Here is an 11,437-nt window from a genome sequence, read left to right as displayed (position 1 = left end):
AGCTCCCAGCCTCCCTCCTTCGGCCTTCACCTCCACGTCTTCGGATTGGCCGCTAGGAATCCCGCCCCTCCAGAGCCCCGCCTGCTATTGGTCACGGTAGGCTGCCCTTCAGAGAGGCGTGCCGCCGCCTCCCCCCGCCCCGGGAGGTATTTTCCATTCCGGTGGGGGTTGGGGGTGGGGGGAGGGGTAAAGGGTGAAGAGGGGGAGGCGGCCCGGGAAAGGGGTGGGGGCCTGGAGGGGGCATCCGGCGGAGCTGGGGTCCCCGGGCTCCGTCCGAAGGAAGCGAGACTGCGCTCGCTCGGGCAGTCCCTGAGAGCCGGACGGGACCGGCGGGCTGTCCGGCGGACTCGCTCTCGGTGACTGCGCCGTCCGGGCCCGTCCTGCCTGGCCGCAGGTGCCCCTGGATGAGGCCGCCCCGCGCGCCCCGACCGGTGAGTATCCCCGCGGCCGACCTGGTTGGTGAGCGCTCCCCGGCCCCCGCGCCGCCGTTAGCTGCCGCCTCTCCGGCCCCAGGTGCTCGCTCCGGGCGCAGTCCGTCTCCAGCCGGCGCCTCCACATCCCGGGCGGAGGCAGCGCCAGCCCTCCGGCCGGGAAGAGGACGACGGGCGGGGGACGGCGGACCCCGGGCCGCGAGCCGGGTGCAGACCGTGCGGCGCATAGTGGGAGCTTGCCCTTGGTAGGTTTTCGATGCATTTCGTTGAATTATTTTTCTGGTTGGAGGAATGTGGGGCGCCTAAGGGGAGAGGGATCGCTCCAGGGTAGTCGGAGGGCGTTCATGATCAGGGTCGTGGCCAGTCTCGGGGGTCACCAGAGACTGTGGGGCATTTGCGCGCGCTGCATGGAAGAGGGCATCCGTCAAGATACTGGGCTCTGAGGCTCCAATCCGGGGGTCCTCAAGGTCGACGAGAAGGTCCACCGGGAGATGAGAGGGAACTGGGAAACTTGGATGGGGGAAGTGGCTGGAGCACCTCCGGAGTTTAACCCGAGGTGGAAAGGGATGCTCAGGCGGGCGCTGGAAGACCCTCTGCAACTACTTGGGGTCCTAAGATTCTTTGGTACTGGGATTTGGGGATTCAAGGAGCTGAGGCGAAGTGACTTTCTGGAGAGGGCGTTGTATTTAAAGAAGGATGCTCAGAAACAGTTTAAGCGCTCATGTTGGCTTGGTTCTGAACTTTGAAAGGCTGAAGGATTGGAGTCGCGAGGTGATTTTTGACATTTTCTTTCGGCATTCCAACCAAAAGGTGGACCTTGGCAGCTATCTTCTAAAATGTATGTATGCGTTCTATGGTGTTTTCCCGGTTATTATTTTTGCTGGAAATTCTCAAACTGCACCTTGAAATTCACAAACTGCACCTCTTGTAGCAGCTTCTCCATCTGCTGAAGATCCCTCCTTCAGGTCTCTCCATCCATAGCAGTAGTTTACTTCCTTCCAGTTTAATATTTAGACTGATGTGTACTATTATTACAGTTTGCTAATGACTTTTATTCTATAAGATTAATAAGTAATTCATGGGCTTTCTTTCCCTTGTTTTAAATTGTTTCTTTACAAGGTCATATAAAAATGAACCACAAATTTTATAGAAGTTTAAAATATTTTAACTTTGTTGAACTGGGAAGATGTTTGGTAGGCTAGCAGCAATACGAAAATTAGCTTGATTTTTCTAACAGTTAGGAATTTTATTGTCTGAAGCTTAGTTTAATAATCTTGTATTTGCATAACACTCTTCAAAAGGGGTTAAGAGCGTAGAAAATTCATACCAGGGTTAGTCCACAGAATCCACCTCTGTGGCAGCCCACGGAGGTTCTTCATGTCGGTTAGAAGAGGAAGCTAAGAATTTCACAGCTAGATTTTTAATTTTTTCACAATCATATATCTTACTGATTCATCACAATTTATAAAATAAGAGCTTTTTTTTTAAGGGAGTATTTAAGTATAAGAGAAAATTTTGTAGATCATATTTTCACTTTGATGTAAAATGTAATTCATCCGTTAGAGAAAACATTTCTGCAAAAGGTTGTTAGTTATATTCACTTGGCACCTTCTTAGTTATTGAATAAATAATAGAAAATTAAATTTTTTTCTCCCTGTTGTCCTTGAATTTTACTATTTGTCCTTAGGGAGAATGTACTGGCACACAAAACAGTAGCCTAAAATATTGAAACCTAACACCTTTTAACGTTATAATAGCTCCTACATTATTCACCTTCGGACTCATTTATGGCAAACCAGTGGTCAAAAAGGCTTTCTCCTCTTAGCTTTGTTTAGAATGGGCTATTCTCCCATTGTAAAAATAAGGAAAAATAATGCATAATGCCTGCAAAGTAATGGTAATAACTAAACAGAGTGAGAATAGGAAGCTTGGAAGAAAGATTTATGTGTATGAGTCACATTTCTTTTAGAGCTGGAAGAGTAGAATTTGGATATGATTATTTTGCACATCAGGAAACTGAGACCCAGACCAGTGGAAGGGTCTAAAATGCTAGCTAGTGATGAGCCACGATTGGTGGGCAGGTCTCTGGACTCTAGTGCAGGGTTTTTCTACTTTATCATGTTCACACTGTTAATTTCTAAAGCATTCTGGTGCCCACTATAAGTGGTTTTAGGATTATGGGTGGTGATGTTCCCTTTGAAGGATGGGGAAACTTGGGTTGACTACTATGATACATGAAATGATATACAATAAGATGAGCTTTTATTGAAATTTTTAAAACAGTATGCAGCATTGTAAGTGCAAGTGCTGATGTTTCCCTCTCATTGTCATCTAGATTGAAATATTAGGTGAACTTCTTAGGGTAGGCTAGTGTTGTATAATTTTTACGCTAAAACTTAATTGCTTAAAAATTTTTCAGTTCAGTAGACTCAGATATTTTAAAAATAAATTATACAAAAATTATTATTTTAAGTAAGTGGGGGGGGTTTTGTTAAAATAGATTTTAGTACCTTTAAAAAGAACAGTAGTAGAATTGCATAATTATAAAAACATGATTTTGATCATAGTTGTAGTAAAGACTAGATTTGTATAATAACATCATGATCCCTGGCAAATTATATTAACCATTGTGTACCTAAGTTTCCTCACATGTAAAGTGAGGTTAGTAAATATACCCCCTCATGGGGTATTGGTGAGGATTAAAAGTACAGAGTAAGGGTACAACAAATATTACATATCATTTGTAATGTTCATTAGGTACATACGAGCACTTATGTGTCCAATTGTTTACTTGCTATTAATGAAGTCACTTTGTGGCTACACAAATTTCCTAGATAAATGCATGATCAAATAACAGTCTGCTTTAAGGGACACTTAGAGCAAATGATGCCCTCCTTTATTTATTTATTTATTTTTAGTCATTAGTCTGCTCACCTTGGAACTTGAGTTAGATATATCTATCAAGTTATAGTGAGTGTGGCTGTTCTGAATGTCACTGGGAGACCATTGTAGAAGTTTCATTATTCTAGAATTAAAATGTTAACAATTGATTTGCAGATATTCTGTTGAAAATACAGGGAGTTCTGCCGGCCTCCTTGTTAATCTTAGATGAGGAAACCAGGTCTCTGTAAGGTCTTTACTCTTTGCAACCCCCTTCTCCCAATGGAACCATGAGAAAACCATTGAACATTGTTTTCTATTAAGTGAATATTTTGATGACTTCATTCATTGAATGCTTAGGTTTTAGTGATAAAATATGTTTAGCTCCAGTTTTATAGCATTTAATTCTTTTTGATTTGCTGTAGCCCAGATCTCACTAGTCTCAAGAACATGTGGTTTAGCAAATGTGTTTTATGGTGACGGTGGTGGATTTTTTCTCCTGGACATTTTGGAGTTCGTCCTCATCCGGTTCTTCAGTTGATGTTATAGCAGCTTGTCTTCTGTTTGTTGTTGTTTAGTCGCTAAGTCGTGTCTGACTCGTTGAGACCCTGTGGACGGTAGTCTGCCAGGCTCCTCCGTCCATGGGATTTCCCAGGCAAGAATACTTGGGTGGGTTGCCATTTCCTTTTCCAAGGGATCTTCCCCACCCAGGGGTCGAACCCGCGTCTCCTGCATTGGCAGCAGGTTCTTTACTGCTGAGCCGCTAGGGAGCAGTCACGCAGGAGCTTACTCCTGTGTGGAGGAGGTATTAAGGTAACACCTTTTTTATTTTTACATTAATTTTAATTATTTTTTAAGTTATATCACATATTTTAAAACTGCCCTTATTTTTAGAATTTCATTGAATTGAGCCTATTTTACACGTTTGAGATTAAAATAAGAAATAAATTGTAGCTCAAAAGCATTTTTATTATGCCAATACTTGATTTTGACTGTTTTGTTTTGGATCTCAGGTAGGCATTCTTTTGGTGATATTTCAGATGATAAACACACGGGTCATCCCTTTACTCTGAAGTAACGCTGACCAGCAGGGCGAAGAGTTAAATGGAGTCACCAGAAGTTTCCAGAGTCTTTTTTTTTTTCCTTTCATTGGTACAGAATTTTACTGTTTGAGAGTGACCAACCCCTAGTCCTCTTTTGATAAACTGTTATAAGAAAGATTATGAAATTACTACAATTTGTTGGTCATTTTTGGCCTTATGACATAATTTTAGGAATTTCGGAGAACTTAGACATACAGATCTTTTCTTCACATCTAATCTAATTATGTGAAAAAAATATTTAGTTAAATATGGTTTCAAAAGATATGGTAAATACCATGCTTTAATAAAAAAACAACAAACCATTATTCAGTTTTTCATTAAGTTGATTTTCTCCATGTATTTAAAAATAATTATGGTGTTGTGAATTGCCAGTTAGTCATATTGAAAATTCATGGGTATATGGACTGAGTAGATACAGACGGTGCAAACTACTTTTCTTAGCCTCAGGGTAGATGTTAGAGAGTGACAGGGAAAATGTAAATCATTTGCCTTGCTCAACTTAATGAATTTTTCATCTGAGTTATCCAGCTATCCTACTTTTAAAGGGGGAAAGGGCTTTTGTATCTGGTTAGAGCAGAAGTAATCTTGAAGGGTAATTGGCTGAGTTGGACTGTTGGTGTTGGGCATGTTTGCATCTGAGTAGTGAAAGTTACCTGTCTTTACTCTCCACCTGGTCTTCCCTGTAGGCTCAGTGGTAAAGAATCCGCCTGCAGTGCAGGAAATGTGGGTTTGATTTCTGGGTCAGGAAGGTCCCCTGGAGAAGGAAATGGCAACCCACTTCAGTATTACTGCCTGAAAAATCCCATCGACAGAGGAGCCTGGTGGTCTGCAGTCCATGGGGTCGCAAAGAGTTGGACATGACTTAGCAGCTAGACAGCAACTCTCCGTGCAGGTGACAGATTCTGAGGAATGCCCTGAGGGAAACTGTAGTGACAGGATTGCTAAATAGATATAGGGAGAATATATGTCTGCAAGTTCACTAGTAGTATATAAGCATTTTACTTACATGCTGGTTCACGTCAAAATTAAATTTGCCTTCCCTTTGGTGAGATGTCATTCAGTTACTGTATCTTTATCAAAAATAAGAAGCAGTGATGAAAATAATTTTGAAATAGTTATTTTTGAAAAGAGTTTATCTGCTCTGGGATTGTCTTCAAATAATAACTTCCTTATTTTATTGGAAAACTACAGAGCTTCCCTTGTGGCTCAGATGGTAAAGAATCTTCCTGCAATGCAGGAGACTGGGGAGGTAGAGTTTGATCTCTGGGTCAGGAAGATCCCCTGGAGAAGGGAATGGCTGCCCATTCTAGTATAGAATTAGCCTGGAGAATTCCGTGGACAGAGGAGCCTGGTGGAACTACAGTCCACGGAGTCACAAAGAGCTCACCAAGACTGAGCGACTAAGCATCCATGCTTGCATACAGGAATAATACCCAGTCTTTCTATTCTGAGCCAGAGTCTTCAGTTAGAGGTGGCAATCAAGTATTCATATGTGGTATTTCAAGCAATTGAAAAGGATAGAAGCTTATTTAAATTATACATATAAATACATAGGCTTAAAATGGAACATGAAAGATAAAATGATGGAATGAAAATGATTTGGGAACTGAACTTCAGGCCTGCATATGTGGCAGGTAGTCAGAGGAAGAAAGTTAAGAATTAGAGGTTGGATAGAACATGTTGAAGAAAACTGGGCTTTGTTAGGAGTTTAGCCCTAGCATTGATCCTAGGTTCTATGTATTAGGTGTGTCTTTGTATCAGGAAAACTGCTGAAGGATAAACTTACTAAATATTAAATATAACCTGTTGGGAGAAGTCCAAGTATTGTAAGAGTTAAAATATGCCTGTAGTCAAAGGGGAGCTAATTTATCTAATTATTTATTTAGTCTTTGACCTTGGTTATTAACATGAGAAGTAGGCCATCCTTATTACTCTTCAGATGATTGGTGCTGGGACTAATTTTATTTAACATTTTTATAAATGGTTTAAAGACATACTGGCATTGAAAGTTGCCAGATTTGCAGCTGACTCCGTGTGTCGTTCCAAGCAGTTAAAAGCCAAGCCAACAAGAAGAAGCTACCGGAACATCCTTCGATGAGTTTTTGTGTGGCAGAGAACAAGATAATGCATTTAGGAGAAGATAGTCCAAATTATATTTATAGCCTGAGCTGTGACCCAGGAAGGGGATCCAGAAGTCATGGCGATAACTTCCTTGAAGGCGTTTATTGTAGTTACTCCTTGGCCACAGAGTCCAAGGAGGAACATGTTAAGTGTTGTGGGGCCAGGTTCTGAAAACAAGAATGTTGTTGTATATGAAAATAATTACACAAGGGGTTACCATTTTTACTATTATGTTCCAGGCCAAGAGATTTGCCATCGTGCTTTGATTTAATTCTGTTTTAACTGTTTCGAAATGTAGGTAGCATTCAGTTTTACCAAAGAGGAAATTTGATTCAGAGAAGTTAAGTAACTTTCCCAAGTTGGTCAGTATGTGGTAGAATTGGGACTGAGGTCCTGGTTTTTTTTTAATTGTTGACCCTAAACATTTCTTGATATATTAGGGGGCAGCTCTTCAAACTTGTCGTCATTTAGGTTTTATGGAATGCGGTTTACTCCTTTCCTGTGGCAGCTTTGGATGTCATTATCAGAAGAGAAAGTGTCTAGATATTTTGAGAGGACTTAAAGAGGTTCCTTAAATTATTGACTTTTAAGAAAAAGTAGGGATGTTTTGGGTTTCCTAAGCAGTTCAGTAGTAAAGAATCCACCTGCCAAGCAGGAGACAGGGGTTCAGTCCCTGGGTCGGAAAGATCCCCTGGAGAAGGAAATGGCAACCCAACTCCAGTGTTCTTGCCTGGGAAATCCCATGGACAGAGGAGCCTGGCGAGCTACATTCCGTGAAGTCGCAAAGAGTTGGGCATAACTTAGCAACTAAACAGCAACAATAAAAATGTTTTAGTGTACTGTATAGTCTTACTCTTAGTGCTGGCTGCCCATAAAATGTTTCTCCTGTTGACTTTATAACATGCTGGATTATTAATGGGCATTACTAAAGGAAACATTAACAAAAAACAGTTTTGGGGTGGAAGAGACAGCAGAGTAGGAGTCCAGAGACCGGGGTTCTCCCTGTGGTCTGAAAGAGGGGTGTGAAAACATTTAGATAACATTGAAACAGGCATTAATTTTCTTGCTGTGAAAGTAGGAGAAGGCTTCAACTGTTTTAAGAGATGAGAAGGTGAAGAGAGAAATTGTAGTTTCTTTAAATGTGAGTTAAAATGTAAGAAAATATTTTATATTTCACTTAGAAGGATGACATCTATCGTGTATAAACTGTTACACGTATTTTGTATTTATTGATTTTGGCACCCTCAAAAAATGAGGTTCTAAGAACCAAGTAAATGAGTAAGTAAATGTGAAAGTACTTTGTAAATTTTTAAGTGTTCTATCAGTAAGAGTGATAGAGGAATACTGATTCTCTTGAGAAGGATGCACAAAGAGGATGCTGTGAAAACTTTAGGAAGAGAAAAGTACAAAAGAAACAGCAGAAGTGGTGAAGGAAGATGTTCAAGATGAAAGAAAGGAAGTCAATGAATGTGAAGAAGATTGAGCTGTAGTTCCCTTTGTGCCAGTTGATCAAAAGAAGAGTAATACACCTGTAACTGAGGGCTTTTTAACCGTGACTTATGAGAAGGAAGTAGCTCAGCAGGTAGTCTACACTGGCCGTGTTAATAAGGCTATGAAAATAGGCTAATTGAGAGTTGACCGTTGTGTTTCTCCACTTCTATATAGGTTTAGCTAATGGCTTTAAATTGTATATGGGTGCTCATAAAAATAAAATAAGCTGGATTGAGTTACTGTTTATTCTAGATTCTTAAAAATAAAAGGCATAGTGTGTTTAAGGAAAAGGGTGAAGTTTGATTTGTCAGAATGAGTGCAGAAGAAAATTTGGGAATCAGACTAGAAGCAAGGTAGAATGGGAACAAAATGCAATATTACAAGTTAGGGTTTTTATTTTCTTTTATAGATGAGGAAGTGGTAAAAAAATAGTTTGGTCTTTTAAAAACAGTTATAGGTGTAATAAAGAAAGCAGCCTAGAGGAGCAGGTAATGGAGACGTTTATTCAGCAGTGATGTTGCCTTGGTGGCTCAGTGGTAAAGAATCCACCTGCAGTGCAGGATCAAACCTGATTCTGGGTTGGGAAGATCCCCTGAAGAGGAAAATGTCAACCCACTCCTGAGCCCGGCAGGCTGTTCAGTCTATGGAGTCACAAGAGTCAGACACGACTTAGCCACTGAACAACCAACAATACATGCAGTAGAATGAGTGAATGAGGTGTTTTCTCAGGCCTCTGGTAGGTAAATCACAGTCAAAGATGCCACGTAAGGCTCTATAATTGTCATTCAAGAATGAGATTATGGTGGTCTGAATTTGTAGTAGGGGTAGAAACAAGGGCACTGATTTCAGTGATACACAGGAGTTTTAACTCCTCCAGACTTGGTTTGTGTTTGGAGTTTAAGGAAGTTGAAGATGAGTCTAAGGTTCCTGACTTGGCGGTAGAATAACATGTGCAGGTGAGAGAAGGAAAACACTGAGTTTGCTTTCAGATAAGTAATTATGCTTTTTAGATAGGTAATAAGTGATCAGTTGGAAATAATGGGTCTAGCTCAGGAGCATGGTCAGGTTTATAGATATGATTTGAAAGGTATAACGTTTGTAGTTGAAAGTTTTGAAATTAGACAAGTCATGACCATAATTCCTAAATAATAATGCATGCAGAACAAAAAGTAACTGCCAGTGTTAACACTAAGCTCAAGAATGTAGACATTTTAAAATTTTTGCTTGAAATTTTGCCCACCTCTAGTCAAACACCCAACCACGTAGCCTTACAAAGAATACATAGAAATATTTACTGCTGGCAAGCCAGAAATATTTTAGTGTCCTTGAAATAGTGTACCACATCCTGTCTGGCCATCCAGCATGACATAGGATTCGTAGACAAACGCACTTCCTTAATCTTCACTTTAGTCTCTTTCGGAATCCTGTTTGCTTCCTTGAGCTGGTGGGGTTGTCTGAACAGATACTAAAGCCCGAAGGCTTTTTTTACCTTTGAAGTCTCGCCCAGAGCAGCTCTAATTAACCATCTCTTTACCTCTCTCTCCTACTTTTCCAGCCCTATGGAGCTCAAGGCTCTGGCAATAGAATGGCACTCTTAAGAGGGAAAAGCAAAAACAGCACAAGAGAAAGAGCCTTGAAGAGAACTGTAATCTTTTCAGTTCTCCCCCAAGGTTCTACTCTCTAATCCAGGGGATGGAGTTGGTGAGTCATTAAGAAGAGATGTCCAAATTCAGTAAAATAAATACATCTATTAGGAGCTAGGTCTTCAAGTGCCGAGGGAATTTGGAAAGAATCTGAGGTGGTTTAGTACTTAGTGGAAAAGATGAGTTTTTGGTTCAGTTTTAAAGGCGGTAGCAAGACAAGGCTGTGCGGCGAAAAGTAAGAAGAACACTATTAAAGAGCTAGGGAAAACAGTGTGCACCAAGAAGGTAGGACTTCAAGAAAAGCAAAGGAGCTGGTGAACAGGATCCTTTATCTAAAATGCACAGTTTGGGATGTGGTTCATGAGAAATTAGTGTTAAATGACTGAAAACTAAAATTTGAAGTTAGTACTCCTGAAAGTACATAAGTCAGAGAAGGCAATGGCAACCCCATTCCAGTACTCTTGCCTGGAAAATCCCATGGATGGAGGAGCCTGGTGGGCTGCAGTCCATGGGGTTGTGAAGAGTCGGACACGACTGAGTAACTTCACTTTCACTTTTCACTTTCCTGCATTGGAGAAGGAAATGGCAACCCACTCCAATGTTCTTGGCTGGAGAATCCCAGGGTCGGGGAAGCCTGGTGGGCTGCCATTTATGGGGTCGCACAGAGTCAGACACGACTGAAGCGACTTAGCAGCAGCAGCAGCAGACTTTATGTACTTTACATAAGTAGAAAGTTGAATGTGAACAGACGGGTATCATAACATGATTTAAATAGCAATTAAGGAATTACGGAAGATGACAACTGTTATATATAGGTTATGATGTAATTATAATGTATGTGGCAGTGATTAATTTATATACCATCCAAATTCCTTATATTTTCTTATTGTTTTTGTATTATGTACTTCTTTACCAGTAGTTCTCAAACTTTCCTGGGCATAAAAATTATATAAAGCTCTTGTTTGAAATATAGATTCATTCTGATACATGTAATAGTGTTTAATTCTTTTCAGTTAGATGACTAGTGTTTCACTGTATAGATATACTGTGGTTTATTATTATGGAAGAAAGCATTGTTGCAGTTTTCAACTGTTACGAGGAAAGCTGCTTTGAACATACCCGTACAGGCTTCTGTGACACATGTATTCCGTACTTTTGGGTGAATACCTAGAAGTGGAATTGCTAGGTGTATGGGATAGGTGTGTTTAACATGAGAAACTAACAGAATGATTTCCAAGGTGGGTTTCCCAATTTACACTCCTGCCTCTTCCTTTTTTAAGGGAAGAGTTTGGGTACAATTGATGTTCTTCCTCAAGTGTTTGATAGACCTCACCAGTGAAGCCATCTGGACCTGGGAGTTTTCTTTGTAGAAAGGTTCTTAATTAAGGATGTAATTTTTTAAAAGATATGTCTAAGACTCTTCAGATTTTCTATTTCTTTTGGTGTCTGTTTTGGTAATTTGTGTCTTTTGAGGAATTTGCTTCACCTAACTTGTCGAATTTATCAGCTTGAAAAATTAATTACACATTTTATGAAACCGTATTTTCTTTTAATGTAAGATATGTACTGGTGTTCCCTCCTTCATTCCTGGCTATTGGATTTATTTTCTTTTCCCTCCTGATTGCTTTAGCTGGGGTTATCAGTCCTTTCCAATAATCAACTTTTGGTTTTGTTGATTTGCTCTGTAATTTATCTGTTTTCTATTTCATGATTTAAGATTTTTTTATCTTTTACTAATTCCTCACTTCCTCTATACTTTGGTTTTAAT

The 11,437-nt window shown here is 40.4% G+C and overlaps 1 protein-coding gene across 1 annotated transcript in view; it reads left to right on the top strand.

Annotated features, from left to right (window-relative positions):
* The first annotated feature begins 327 nt into the window (after positions 1-327).
* Positions 328-11,437, top strand: part of SOCS5 (suppressor of cytokine signaling 5) — a 71,414-nt gene continuing 60,304 nt past the window's right edge. Inside the window, exon 1 of the mRNA XM_068972421.1 lies at positions 328-431. The gene's annotated coding sequence lies outside the window, so the exon portion shown is untranslated. The remainder of the gene's footprint in view (positions 432-11,437) is intronic.

The sequence above is a fragment of the Capricornis sumatraensis genome, chromosome 1, assembly GCF_032405125.1.
Source record: "Capricornis sumatraensis isolate serow.1 chromosome 1, serow.2, whole genome shotgun sequence".
Lineage (NCBI taxonomy): Eukaryota > Metazoa > Chordata > Mammalia > Artiodactyla > Bovidae > Capricornis > Capricornis sumatraensis.
This window is presented reverse-complemented; position numbering and strand designations above follow the sequence as displayed.